At 32.0% G+C, this 15,437-nt stretch overlaps 1 long non-coding RNA gene across 1 annotated transcript; it reads right to left on the bottom strand.

Moving 5' to 3' along the window:
- Positions 1-3,195: 3,195 nt before the first annotated feature.
- Positions 3,196-13,041, bottom strand: LOC143062347 (uncharacterized). The gene is made up of 3 exons (XR_012974705.1): positions 12,920-13,041; positions 4,705-6,915; positions 3,196-3,684 (listed from the first exon to the last, which is right to left on the bottom strand). It is a non-coding gene; the product is annotated as an uncharacterized LOC143062347 (long non-coding RNA).
- Between the last annotated feature and the right edge of the window lie 2,396 nt (positions 13,042-15,437).

Below are 15,437 nucleotides of genomic sequence, written 5' to 3'. Positions count from 1 at the left end.
TTTCCCGCTTCAGTGATTTTAATAGCTACGCAGTTTTCCTTATCAACATACAGTGGCCATAACTCATATTGTTTATACACATTTTTTGGTGGTAAAAATGTAACTAAGCCCTATATGCTTATTAACTGGTATTAAAAAAATTTACGCATTTCTTTACATACATTTATTTGTTGTCCATGATTACATTATGTAACGCATGGATTATTGAGCACTAGGTGAATATATCCTATATTAACAGTCATAAATAAATGATTAGCAAAACTAGTTGTAAATGCAAATAAAACTTAGTATTAATTCAAAAAACAATTTAGGATAGCGAATAATGATATATTGGAAATTTACGTTTCCAAAATGGCCACCATTCAAGATGGCCACTAAAAACTCAGTTGATATTTTTTGTCATAAGAAATACGAAAGTTAATCAAAATTGGTAAAGATACATATTTTTCATATTTTTTCTAATTATTTTTATTATTTTTTTGGACATGATTTCAAAATGGCCGCCTAGAGCCGCCATTTTGATTTTCTGAATTGGGTCCATAGCTAAAAATGTTAGTTATGACCTCAACTAACACTCTGCAAAGTTTGATGTTTTTACCACAATCTGAGCAATTGTTTCACAATTCGATTGGACTAGTACATTTATCATTATTTACAATGGAGAGCTAATGTGAGTAATCTTTATGGTTTTCAAATCATATAATTACATTTATTAGTTGTTTAGCTAAATACTTTTGACATCCGAAATTATTTTTCATGAAAAATTAGTCAAACCGCCGATACATCACTTTGAATTCATCATGCTTTGCATTGCCAAAAGCCAAGTTTGTCCGGTATGGAACCAGTCCACGATTGATAAAGGGAAGTAATTTGTTTAAAAAGTGTGTAATAACAGAATCAAATCGGTAATTGGTAAATGGACTAATGGTTTAAAACAACCACAGGTCTCCGTACGGCCTTCAACAATGAGCAATACCCATACCGTATAGTTCTAGCTGTAAAATGTCCCGACCTGGTGAAATATGTTACAATTTAAACATATAAAAAAAAGACTCAATTCTGTACGGTTTATTAATTAAAAGTTAGGTTTTCAATCATTGGTTAAAAATAAGTTTTACAAACAAACATTGATTATTTTATTGCATTTTCTCATCAGTTTTAATAAGTTCAAATCATGAATAATCGGTCATAGACTTTTATGTAAAGGAGTTTTATATGTCCACGGGCAACACACCCTTCTTTAATCTCATAATTTCCTGCACGAAATCCCTTTTTATCGTCATATCTATGAAGTTAAGATGGTCGATTTTCTCAGGAATTGAACATTCTTCTAACACAATTGGTATAACTCCATTATTCTCCTCTGAATCTAGATTAAATGATTTAATAACGGCTCGATCTGCCTCGTACTGACACCAATTACTAGATACAAAGTGATCTGTTAGAATTAGGATTACTTTGTAACTTTTTTTTATAGCACCAATGATATTATCCAGTATAGAAATACCAGGTATGAAATCTCTGTCAGCAATGCAACCTGTAAATAAAAAATGACATCATTTAAATAATGTGAACACTGATAAGAGTAAAGTTTCTTAATGTCGGTTTTCAGTCATGCTGAGATTTCAAGCGCTTATGCAGTTACATATATACATGATAAGCTGTACCTTTTTTTCATTTCTGAAACCAGTTTCATATCCACCAAAGATATGGGAAGGGGATCCAACTGTTTGTACTCATTTAAAAGCATTTTCAATACAGTTTTAGTTTTTATGTGAAATTGAAAAATCTTTTCAAGAATGTAAAGCTTCCACTGCAATTTAAGAATTGTCTGCTTTTGGTCAATTTATTTTGGTCCATAATATTCTTCAACTTCGTACTTTATTTGGCCTTTTTAACTTTTTTGGATTCGAGCGTCACTGATGAGTCTTTTGTAGACGAAACGCGCGTCTGGCGTATATACAAAATTTAGTCCTGGTATCTATGATGAGTTTATTTACTATGTAAATAAAAACATGTATAGTAAAACACCGCTTAATATCAATAATCATACTTACACCAGCAACTACCATCTTTTCATTCTAAAGTCAAGGGCCTTTTGAAATCCCAGTTTTACAATGATATTAGTGAGTAGATTTACAAAACTACGTAAATAAGCTACATCTAGTCAGCCAAATCATGTCAATAGACTAATTTCAGGATTACTCAAGTTGTAAATATGTGCTAAATTGGATAGTGTATAGAAAGGTATATAATATGAAACTAAGAGCTCGGGGCAAGCCCCTCGCTCTAAGTTTCAATTTATATACCTTTCTATACACTAACCGACACTTAGTACACGGAAAAAGTATGTACTATGAAAATTAGAAGACAAATTCAAGCAATTTGATTGGACGAGAAGTTGTAAGTAACTTTGCATACAGATTAACGCAGGAAAAAAAAGCTAGTATTGGTTCTATACCTACCCGAAATGCGCATTAACTGAGAAATAAATTATAAACTACGGTCGAGTTGAAAATACTTAAACTCTATTAAGTACAAATAAACTTGCTTATTATTCAGTTATTCATAAGTTTGCCTACATATTGTTATAAAATCACAGAGAAACAGATTCTACCACCAAATCTCGTGTAATACGATATTTATCCACTATCGACAGTTAAATTCTAAATATTTTAAACGATCGGCGAGCCTAGCGTTTTAAATTTGAAAATTTAAGTGTCTCGACAGGATAAATATCGTATCACACTAGATGCAGTGGTAGAATGTATATATACTTGGGGATTGCAAGAAGTATCAAATTTCGCATCTCATTATTTGTATTTCAATGCAAGGAACGAACAAAATTGGTTATGCCCAAATGAAGGACCCGGTTACAAGTTTCATTTTAATCAACCAAAAAAACTCGTGTAAAAATTCGGATACCATTTTCCCCATTTTTCTTTTATATTACTGAAACCTTGACCTTTGAACTGTTTATCCAAAACCAATCGGTTTCTTCCATTTACCAATACCTCTTAAAAGTTTCATTTCAATCAAACAAGAGATATTCGAATTGTCTTCCAAAATCTTTCGATTCTGATACACAGAAGGATGGGATTATGAATCACTGACACTGTGTTACTCAGCTATAGGTTTTTATCATTGAGGTTAAAAGAGTAACTGATCGTATTCAACACTTTAAAATAGTTTTATTCACTGCACAATTAGATTAGACACAGATTTTAGATATGTAATACAACTAAATAACCGCTCCAAAGATATTCAATTGTTTAACTTTGTCTAAAACAAAACATGGTTTATTCAATTCATTTCCATTGTTAGAAGTTCTCGAGTTATGAAATTTGTTTGCGAAGTTTCAGTTTTCTCCGGGCAACAAGACTTTCTTTAATCTCATCATTTCTTGCACGAAATCCCTCTTTATTGTCATATCAATAAAGTTTAGATTGTTGATTTTCTCAGGAATTGAACACTCTTCTAACATAATTGGAACTACGCAGTTTGTGACATTTGAATCTAGATTCAACGATTTAATAATGGCTTGGTCTGCCTCGTATTGACACCAATTACTGGACACGAAGTGATCCGTTAGAATAAGAATGACTTTGTAACTTTTTTTGATAGCACCTATGATATTATCCAGTATAGAATCACCTGGAATAAAGTCTCTGTCAGCAATGCAACCTACAATGTAAACAAATGCATCTAGTAAAAGATGTGAGTACAAACAAAACGAATCTTTCACACCAGATATATGTCGTCTTTGTTCAGTATTAGGTTTTTGTTTCCGAAGATTAAGTTTAGAAAATAGGTCTGACAACGAATAAGTTATAAAGAAAAATATCAGTTTTATTAAAATAAGTCAAAAATTTTTTTTTATTCCGTATTTCGAAATCTTGTCAGTCAGATATCCCGAGACGAGCTTGCTTTTTTATGAACTTAAATTGTTTTCGATTATCTGTTACATTCTTCTTCATTTCTGAATTGTTATTAAGTAATACCTTATATCAATTTACAATAATTACATTAGATGTATGTTTCATTATAATACGTTATTCTGATTGGCTAACTGCACATCACGTGTTATTCCTTAAGCAATTACATTACACAATAAAACTTATCATTCATGATAACACGAGCTCCCACAATAAAGTGCACAGGTGAAAAAAATAAAAAAGATGATAAAATTCATGTTTTCATGATCCTAGCTAAAAAATGTAATTATAAGTATTGAATGTTTCTTTTTGTAACTTCATAGGGTTGTAAAAGCGTTGACCGTGCGCTCATTTTGAGAATGAAGCGCTTCCGTGTTTCATACAAAATGTACTTCGGTCAACGCTTTTACACTCCAATGAAGTTACAAAAAGAAGCATTCAATTCTTAATTATAACTCACTAAATCTGAGTTTTACGTAAATCAGTTTTCATGTATTACGTTTCATTTTCTAACCAGCTTTGTATCTTTTATATTCATTCCTTATACAAATCAAAAATTTAACGCATACTTGAGGTATTCGTATAAAAGTTCATTTAGTCACATATCTGTTCAGTCAGTTACACAGGAGAAACCTGAAATATTGCAATGTTTTAAATGGCAAAGGATTATAGATCATTTCATATTATTTTTCAGGTGTACCTTGATAAAAAATACTTCTGAAATAGAAAAATCAGTTGGTAATTGAGTTTTAAGTTTATCATAAACTACCTTTAAATGCCACGTCTTGTTCATCAAACTGACTCTCCAGATATCGAAGTAAAATGTTTGTTACCCAGTCTTTGTCTTTATGACTGTGAGATATGAAAAAATCATACTCAAAATTCCTTGAGCAAGCCTTTTTACCTGCAGCTAGAGGTTTCAAAGATGTTTGATGAAATATTTCTGAGAGAACATACTCATTTTCTTGTCGTGGTATTAAATCTTTCAAAATAGTTTTTAATGTTGAATACTCTTCTGAATAATAGGTATCTGCAAAATTTGTCAAAATTTGAATGCATTCGGTAAGAATGTCCTTTTCTGTCTTTCGTAGCGTAGTTTTCGCGTGAGCGATAATTGCTGTAAGCAGTTTCAGAAGTCCTTTCTGGTTTTTCTTATACAGGTTTTCGATGCTCCATGTTATATTCTGGTATTTTGTTTTGCCATATATAAGAGCGTACAAAAATTCTTTTACAAGCTGATCAAAGGGTATTTGCAAATCATCTTCGAACATTGTCACCATGTATCTGCAAAGTAAGTTAAATGGCTTTTGGGTTGAATCTGATGATAGTAGCCAGGTTTTACTTTGCCATTCAATTGCATGAGCATATTCACCAAGGTCAAACAGACATGATGCTTTTCTATTAGCGAAGTGAAAATCATGACGATCATTTAGATATGAGGCGTAGAAAAGATAATCTAAGGCTTGATGTAAATAACTGTGTGTATGTACATAAGTTCGTCCGTACTCATTAGTTTTCGGAAACTTTGCAAGTTTCTGACAAATTTCTGCGAGGATGATTATATCTCTTTGTGTATTTTCCGATTTGAAAATTTTTTCACCGTCATGTTTTGCCTTCAGCAGATATTGCTCAGCTAATTCTAAATTTGTTCTCTCTAGAATGTCTGACATTTGCTTCCTTACAAGCATTCTAGTTGATAATGCAAACCAATTTCCAGTGTCTTCCTTATCAATTACACAAGCAAGAATATCGTCTGCTGTGTGAAGTAATCTTAATTTTTCTTGGTTGTCATATTCAGTCACTGATTTATTCCACAGAGTCCTTCCATATCTTGTTAAAACAGTAACATCATCTGGTTTAATGTTATAAGCCTTTTCTACAGACTTAAGTGGGTTATCTGTAAAACGTTTAAAGTCTTTATTTGAATTTAAGCTAAATAAATGTTCAGCTAATACCAAATCACCACGTTTCATCAATATGTGTCCAATGTAAGCATAAGACCTCGCAACGAATGTTTTTATCATGTCATCATTGTTTATTTGAATTTTAGATATCATCCAAAAATTTTCAATTGCTTTTAAAGTTACGTTTTTCTTTTCAATTATTAAGTCTTCTTTAAACTTTTCAACTTGTTCTGATGCACCTGTATATCTGTTCGATTGATTCATTGTATCGTTTACACGACCTTTAAAATTTACATTTAAGAATACTTTCCAAGGAATCATAATACTGATTTAATGATTTAGCATAGTAGTAATTCCATATTAAGTTTGGTAAAGATGCGTCTAATGTCTCAGCTAGTTTAAATTTTTGAAGACTAGATCCTTTTCGTACTAGATGTCCGTCCTCGGTTTCGTCTTCATTTGCATTTCGGACATTGCGCAATACCTGGATTTGGTGGTGAAGTCCTCTCTCTAAACAATCTTTTCTCTTTCCCACACTTCTTCCAAGTTCTGTGCTTAGAATTTTGTGTAAATCTGATATTCTTAATTCTACTGTACTTTGGTTGATCAGTGTTCGCTCTATCATAATTGCATACCCTTGTTCAAGCAAACATATTTGCTTGCAACGCAAGTCATTCTTGGAGGCACCTGATAAAATTTCTTGATATTCATGTTTACAGGCCTTAGCATCCTTACTTCGATCTAGCTCTGTATAAATATCCTCCAAATCGGCTAGTACGTTTAGATTGTCTGGGGAATTCTTTCTTATTTCTTCGAGATCAAATCTGGCTTCTCGTCGTTCTCTCGGTATTTTTGTCTTAAGTATGGCAATAATGTTCTTCTGTACGTTTTCGACAATAGGATGTTCTTTTATTAAAAGCTTTTCTATATTTTGCTTTGCGTCTTGAATAACATGCATATCAAGTGCATTCATAATGTTCAGGTTTAGGCGTATAAAACTCGGCTTTATTTCCATTTTTGTATTGAAAGCCTGAAGTTTCTTTCTAACTGATTCCATTTTTTGTTCTTTTACAAACCTGAAAATTGTTTTAAAGTCAACTTTAAGTGAAACGATAAGAGACAAACTAGCGCGTATACCAAATGTAAGCAACAAAGCAAAAAAGATAAGTTTTTCCAAAAAAATTCTATCATGCTTTTCAAAAATACTTTTTGAAATTATGTAAGTGTTATATCTGAATTTTGTACACAATTTTTCTTTCGAACTTTTGAAGTGAGAGGACAATGCTGAACGAGTACGAATTCATTTGCACAGCATCCGAGACAGCATCTTTCTCAAGATTTGCGATTGAGATCATTTATTCAGAATACCATAATACAGCTGTTCAGAATAATTATGAAATAAACCAAAATTAAATAAATGGAAGACATTTGCAAAGGAATGGAATATAAATACCGCCACCTCCAATACACGGGGCATCAGATGCCGAGTGCTGGTGTAGATGGAATGGTCGAGGGAACATATCAATGGATTGACGTTTGTTTTTAGTCAGTGAACTTGTATTTCTGTCGACACTTGTAAGTGATTGATCGGATATTCAAGATAATTGAAAATATATAGATAATTTCAACTTGTATCAGACTTTTCATTGATATTAAAATACTGTCTGGTGTAGCTATTCTATCCAACACTAACTCTATATTATAAAAGAAATAGTACACCGAGGATATATCCATCCCACATATCCAGTCCATTGTTACTGGCATGAAAAGACGAATACTTCTTATTAAAATTTGCTGTTACAAAATTTGAAAATGTTTAAATTTAAGGAATACACCTTTCTCATAGAAAGCTCTGAATCCTAGCCGACTTTGGCTTTTTTTTTGGCACTTCATTTATCTAATAAGTTTTGAATTTACGCTTTTCATCTGATGAAAACATAATCTTTCAATTAGTTTAACTACGGTTTGGAGCTAGCGTGTCAGTAATTGATAGTAGTCCTTTGTTAATTCATCTATCATTGTCATTTTGCTTAGATTCTTTTGTTACCTTTTCTGACATCGGACTCGGACTTCTTTTTAAACTTAGTTGACTGTGCGTATTGCTATGTGTTTTTTCTTCATTGGCTAGAGGTAAAGGGTGGTGGTTTAGATATCACAAAATATGTACCCCGCCGCAGTTTTGTGCCTGTCACAAATCAGGAGCAGCTGGCTAGGTTATTTAGAGGCCAGCTGAGCACCACCTCAGGGTGCGGGATCCTATCGCTGCGCTGAAGACCCATTGTTGACCTTCGGCTGTTATCTGTTCTTCGGTAGGGTTTTTGTCTCTTTGAGGTATTCCCTGTTTCCCTTCTTAATTGTATATTATAGTATCGAATTCATAACAGTGTGGCCATGGACATTGATTGGCGCACTTTAATATCCCATTGACTGGGACAGATTAGGTGAACGTTCGTCTATAACGCCCATTGCTCACGACGTCCTTAATATAAACATTTAAACCGTGGGGTCACCAAAGGTTCTCAACGCCTATATAAAATAATTCGAAATACTACTCAGGAATTTGTGTTTTGATTTATATTGATTAATTAAACGTCCTTTACTTGTGTTTTTGTTATGTTTCGACAATCAATTTTCATAATAAGATATCGCAAAGCCATGTTCTTTCAGAAAAAAGAATGACTTACTGAATGCATGTATTGATTGATTATCTTTTTCGGATTTAACAATTGCGATTGTCGAGTTATGTAATCTTTTAACTTTTATCTGGTCTAATTTTATTTTAGAACGAATGCATAATCCACTTTCAAAAGTTGTGCAAATACGAAACATAAAGACAAATAAATATACTTCTGCCCTGTCTTTTTCGTACTTGAAAGTTATTGGATAGTAAGAAAGCTATTTGGATTAAACCTTGTGAAATTTGCATGCATTTACGTTATTGTATTGGCAAAATGTATCATTTGGTGTATATAGGAAACTTTAACCGTTCTGCTATACTGCTACTATACTTGTGAAAAACACTTGGCAACAGAAACGCATTCATCTTATCTATATAAAAAAATCGACCCAATTTACATAGAAATGGACGTCTTCGTGCATTTGTGATCGCAAATAAAATATGTTCCGGACCTTATGAGTATTTGGACCATACGTGTATGGTTGGACCATATTAGTATACCCTTATGGTCATGATATATGCGTATGGTCCAAATACTCATATGGTCCGGAACACATACATGATATTCTGTGCGTTGTCGGTCGTCGATTAATTTTTTTCTTTTGTTGATGGATTTGACGTCTTTCTGTGAGTGATTATTTGTTCATGACTTAAAACTTACTTGCAAATAATTTAAAAACAAGACTTGATTTATAAAAATGTCCAAACAAACCATGATTTTTTTTTAAACATACATCACATCCATTGCAAAAGGCTAAAATTCGCCAGGTCTTTGATTTCAACTAAGTGAGTTGACTAAATTAATGTTGCGGACCATTTTCCAATTTCCATGCGGTATCCCTATTTTTTTTTCTCGCTCATCTTTTATGTTTGTTTTTTTTTCATCCCAAGACCTCTTGGAGCTTTCATTCTATAAAGTGTGTATTTTGCTAATGGTCGAAGGCCATACGGGGACCTATAGCTTGATAACGCCTGTTGGTCCCTGGAAAGAATGTGTCTGATTGCCTATCACACTTCATATTCTTATTTTAACATGCAGTTATATCTATGATAAGAATGAAAATTGAATTGTCATTGAGACAAAAACCCAACCAAAGAGCAAAAAAAAAAAAAAAAGAAAAAAAAAGCCCAAGGCAACATGTAGATCTTTCGTATCAAGGGAATTGCTATAAAGATATTTATTTCAGGTTAATAGTATTAGGCCATACTCAAGTTATAAAATAGATCTTGTCGTCAACTTTTGCAACCAGCTTCTATGTTTCTATAATGCACTGTTCATCTTTTTTGGGCTTCGACTTTTCCATTGGACAGACAATTTTGTTTTCGACTGTTTTTTTTTACAAAATCATACAAGTAAGGAGTCTCTGGCCTTTGGTAGTGTTGTATGCTAATTAATGTTTGTTTATTTATTTGTTTAGGAAATAAGTATGACGTACATTTTCACTGAACTAGGACACTTTTTATAATAGTTTTTCGATATCGCTCGGGCAAAAATAATCACGAATATAATGCCTACCCATGTTAAAACTACAATAAAGTATAGTTTGCATCAATTATTTCTTGAACCTACCATTTTTTTTGTCTGTGTTGGATTTGTGTGGCATTGAAAAAAACGGGTATAAACTACACAGTGCAGCTTCCAACAAGAATACAAGATTTATTGATTTTCAAAATGCGACCAAAATTAAAAATTTGCTCGCAGCGGAAAAAATTCAACAGTTTGATTTTCATTGAAATAAAATAATTGTTATGATTTACACACCGTTACTTTTTCCAATATAAATATTCGAACTATTTTGTTTGTTGTTTCCTTTATAAATTTACATCATTTTTAAAAAGACCACGCGTCTTCGATATTTAGAAGACTATAAAAGCGATGTTCATTATCTTTCTTCTGCTGTAAGTTTAATTTAGTTATTTTGTGTCATAATTGCCATCTCGTATGTTTTAAATTTGAATAAAAAAGATTCAGGTTGTCTTTACGTCAATGATACACACACAAAAAAAAACGATAACAAATAAAATAAGGTGCAACATTCATTCTCCATGAAAAGAATACATCACATGGATGTAATTTTTGTAAGAAAAATACCAATTTCGTGAGAAGTTGTGTGTTGGACTTGAAGAGCCAAGGCAAACTGACAAATATCTGAATGAACGAATCGATTTATGGTATATAAAAAAAACAAAGCCCACATGGTTAGCATTGAATAAATAGAAGGCCACTCTTAAATGATCACAACGTAGACGTTTTTGTTCTCTTAATCAATAAGATATTTTCTGAAATAACGCGGGTCCCTATTAACTTAAAAGTTTTTTTGTTTTTTTTTACCATGAATAAACTTTTTTTTTTTTTATTATTTATTGATATCAGCTCTGGACATTAATATTCTTAAAAGTGAAACTGTTGTAAGTGATGGTATAACAATTATTTAAAATAAATTCCTTAAATGATATGTGAAAAGAAAGTTTCATTTTATGTATCAAAATGTGTAACAAATGATTATTTAAATACCCACTTGAAGGCCTCCGATAGACTGAGTGAGCATAAAACCATCGCCCACGACAAACAAGTTAAAGGTAAACTTTTCAGTACAATTACTAATAAACGTTTTACTGTCGACCACACTGTTATGAATTTCGTTCTATTATCTATTTATTTATTTCTTTGTCCTGAATGTTCTTGCATTTATTTGTACTGTATTCCTGTCATTTAACAGTATTTTAAACATTGCCATTTAAGCCGGGATTTGGCTAGCCATTAAACCAGGTTCAAAAGATCATTTCTTCTTAAAGTGTCCGGTACCAAATCAGGAATATGGCAGTTGCTATCACATAGTTTATTTCTATGTATGATGGCGTTTTTTTTGTAGCAGTTCTGTGTTTCTGTTGTTTCGTTTTGTTTACTCTTATAGTTGTGTTTCCCTCGTTTTTCTGTTTGTGACACGGATTTGTTTCAGCTGAGACACTTCAAAAGCGGTATACTACTATTGCCTTTATTTATAATAACATGAATACGAAAAACATATATAACAGACAAGAAAAAACGACAAATACATGTAAGTGTATACTATTATAAAAACTACTATAGTTGCACTTTTTAAAGTCAAAACAAAAGAACAATAAATTATTGTAGTTACAAATGTCTGACTTATGCAGTTTGATCTTGTTAAAATTTAGAAAGCTACATGTTTTACTCGTCTTATACAGAAAAACAAGAACATTATTCAAAGTATTGTATATGTCTTCCAATATATTGCTTATGTAAAAAAAGGTAACAGGAGTTAAGAATAAAATGGACAACAAATGAAACTCAAACAACCAGAATAATATATACTCATTTACCTTTAATTTTCTGAAATTTAAAATGTCAACTATATTGAATTTTAAATTAAGTTATTGTTTAAAGAACAATCATTCATTCATCTAAAGGTAATAGTATATTTAAATAACAATGAAATCAGATTGTAAGATAGAGTTATAAGCGGAAAATCTTTAACTTAAAAAACAAAATAAAATATAAAACACACTTGTAATTACTGCTTTAATTTCTACCAAAATAATATGTATATTTGACGGCCGTGATACATTCCGAGATGGTGTCTCGCTAAAAACACCTGAACCATCTTGTTCAAGGGGGAAATATTGTGGAAACACGACCCAACTTTTATATTATTACGTTTAGGTGTAGAAAAATAACTCGACAAGTCGAGGGATAACATGACATCATTTTTAATATCCAAGAAACATTTTTAAAGATACAAAGAACAGAACTGAGGGAAAGATTACATTTTACTTGATAAATAGAATATGAATGACAATAAAAAAATGATATCATCCATTTATATCAATAATTGATATTGCATGATTTATGCTTATTCTTGTCAATACCCTAAAGTCTATACCCGTAATTGTGTGTGTGTGTGTTGTGTTTTATATCAATTTGAAATGAAAAAAGGAAGACAAAAAAGAACACTTTCCAGAACAAAATACTTCAGGATGTGAGGTTTTGGAATAAGTGTCAAATGTTCGGACTCCTTGGTGTTTTTCCATACGATACAAGGTGAAATATTTTGCCCCATAACACCTATTTATCTTTTAACATAAGACTCATAAAAGGTAATTTGACCAAATTCAAGCAGATTCTTGATTTTCTTTCTTTTGATTTGAGACCCAAATAATACCAATGCAAATATAAGGTAAAAGTCCGAGTCAGCCTTTTCCCGCCATAATTTATAAATCAAATATCTCAAAAAGGAGCTCCATGACCTATCAATATTTTTAACTTATTTTGATCCTTAACTAATACTCTTCCAGTTTAAATTATCAATTTTGAATGCTTGATTTATTTAATTTTACCTTAGATCACCTAAGTACATCCTCAATTACTAACTAATACTCACTCAAATAGTAAACAGCATTAACATACTACATTTGAACCAACTGTGATAATTCTAACACTGCTTACATGTAATTTACAGAAACAATGGTGATTGTTAAGGTTCATTTGAATTTATAGAAGATCAAAAACACAAAGTGCAGGAAGTATTAATACACATATTTAGTTCATGCACCTTGTGTATGAACTAAGTCTATGCAGACTTTCAATCAATATAAATAAAACAGGAACAATGGGAAAAAATAGTGTAAATGTATACCAAAATAACAGCTCTCTTTATGTACATAAACACTTTTCGCTTCCCATTGCCTTTTTTCATTTATATTTAAAGCACGTCTTGTCTTAACCTGATGAACGTTTTACGGCATTTTGTGGTTCAATGGAACCAATACAGGAAAAAACTGTAGTGTATTTCCCGCCATAGGCAACAACACTTATATATTTTTTTTTTATCAATTTACCCCTTCTTTTATAATAAAAAGCTGATGAAAACAGCTATGTGTGATATTAGATCTCCATCTTTCTATGCTAGATCTCGGAATCAAATGGTAGCATTACAATCATCGAACGGAACTTGCTTATAGTATTCACGGCCACCATCATTTAACAAAAGATTAATGAAAAATCTGAAAGTATTTTTCGAATAATTCTCATGGAAATATTTTATTGTGCTTCAAAATATATTGTAAATATACAAACAGAAGCAATTTATAAATAAATCTGAGCTCAGCGATCGTAAGTTTATAGGGATGTACATGCGTGTGTAGCATCAAAAAACGAGAACGCTTCACAACAAACCTAATAAACATATGATAACATTGTTGTTTAATGTAACCTATTTAATTGACGATAGAAAAAATAATATGATTTCATTTGAAATAGAATCGGAGTGACGAAAATTAACATCCATTCTCCGTTAATCTATCGAATATACAGATATATCATTGAAAGTACATATATAAATGGTATCATAGTCTTCTTTTTCTCACAGTGGCTTTCTGGTTTCTTTAATTTTTAGCCAGTTTAATTTGCGACTGTGTAAACTTAAAAAAAGCCCTATATAAACTGTTAAAAGTTGAGAGTTTTTTTTTAATATTTCATGAGTACACGCACTTATAAAATCTTTGATCTTTCTTTTCACTACTTATATACGAGCTTTCAAATATCTTGGTAAAATTTTCCCCAATTTCTTTTATACCACCGCCGTTGAGTTGGTCACAGTGAATTTCACTATTATTCCAACTTGTATTTCATTCTGTATCGTGGGTAAAAAATCAAGGAGAACTATATCTGACACAAATTCAAAAACCTCAACGAAGTACATCCTTAACAGTATCGTCAGCATATTCTTTGTAATTAATCTGTTTAAAGGGTTGGTTTGTTTTTCAGGTGGATGACGACATGTTCGTGCTTTGTGTAGAATATTACCATAAGACGCGAAATACTTACGCGGAGAACCTGAGATCACTCCAAGTTTTTGGTGGGGTTCGTGTTGCTTAGTTTTCTATGTTGTGTCTTCTGTACTATTATTTGTCTATTTGTCTTTTTATTTTTAGCCATGGCGTTGTCAGTTTATTTTCCATCTATGAGTTTGACTCTCCTTCTGGTATCTTTCGTCCTTCTTTTAAACATATTAGATGTCTGCATATTGCTCTAAATTCACGAATGATGTTCTTGTAGCGAAGTAAAATTTAGTAAAAGGTTTGACAAATTTTTAAAATCGAGTGTGATCATTTTTCAGCAAAACAGAGACTAAATGGTTGTTAAATACCATAAAGAATGGAACAAGTTGAGATATGTAAACACCATACGACGGTTGCAAGGGAGCATCACCATCTACAAGTGGCTAATTAACAAATAGAAATGGACAGATTTTTTGTGTATATTGTTACTAAATAATGATTTAAGAGTTATAAAAATGGGGGATGTGTCACGAGACAACAACCCGACCAACAGGAGATAACTAAGGCAACCAAAAGTCTTCAACGCAGCGAGAAAATCCTACAATTGGAATTGGGCCTCATACTTAACTCCAAAATATATAAATGAGCTGAAATGTAAAAACATTCATTCAAGATATCCACCACCTCTTTACCTATAGTCAATGAAGAATAAAGAAACACACAGTAATACGCTCATCATTAAAACTCAGTATAAAAGAAGTCCGAGTCCGATGTCAGAAAAGGCAACCAAAAAATCCACATGTGGAGCAGCACCTGAAATCACCCCAAGTTTTAGTGGGGTTCGTGTTGTTGTTGTGCCCCTATTTGTTCACGCATCTTTGTCAATTTAATGGAATTTGATGCGACGTCGTACAAGTGAGAGGTTTAGCGTTATAAAACCACGTTCAATCCACTTTTTTCTACCTTTGAAATGACTGTTCCAAGTCAGGAATATGACAGTTGTTGTCCATTCGTTTGATGTGTTTTATCATTTGAGTTTGCCATTCGATAAGGGACTTTTCGTTCTGAATTTTCCTCGGAGTTCAGTATTTTTGTGAATTTTACTTTTTCCTGTTGGCC

This window comes from Mytilus galloprovincialis, chromosome 2 (assembly GCF_965363235.1).
Source record: "Mytilus galloprovincialis chromosome 2, xbMytGall1.hap1.1, whole genome shotgun sequence".
NCBI classification, from domain to species: domain Eukaryota; kingdom Metazoa; phylum Mollusca; class Bivalvia; order Mytilida; family Mytilidae; genus Mytilus; species Mytilus galloprovincialis.
The sequence above is the reverse complement of the archived record's forward strand: the minus strand, read 5'-3'. Positions and strand labels throughout refer to the sequence as shown.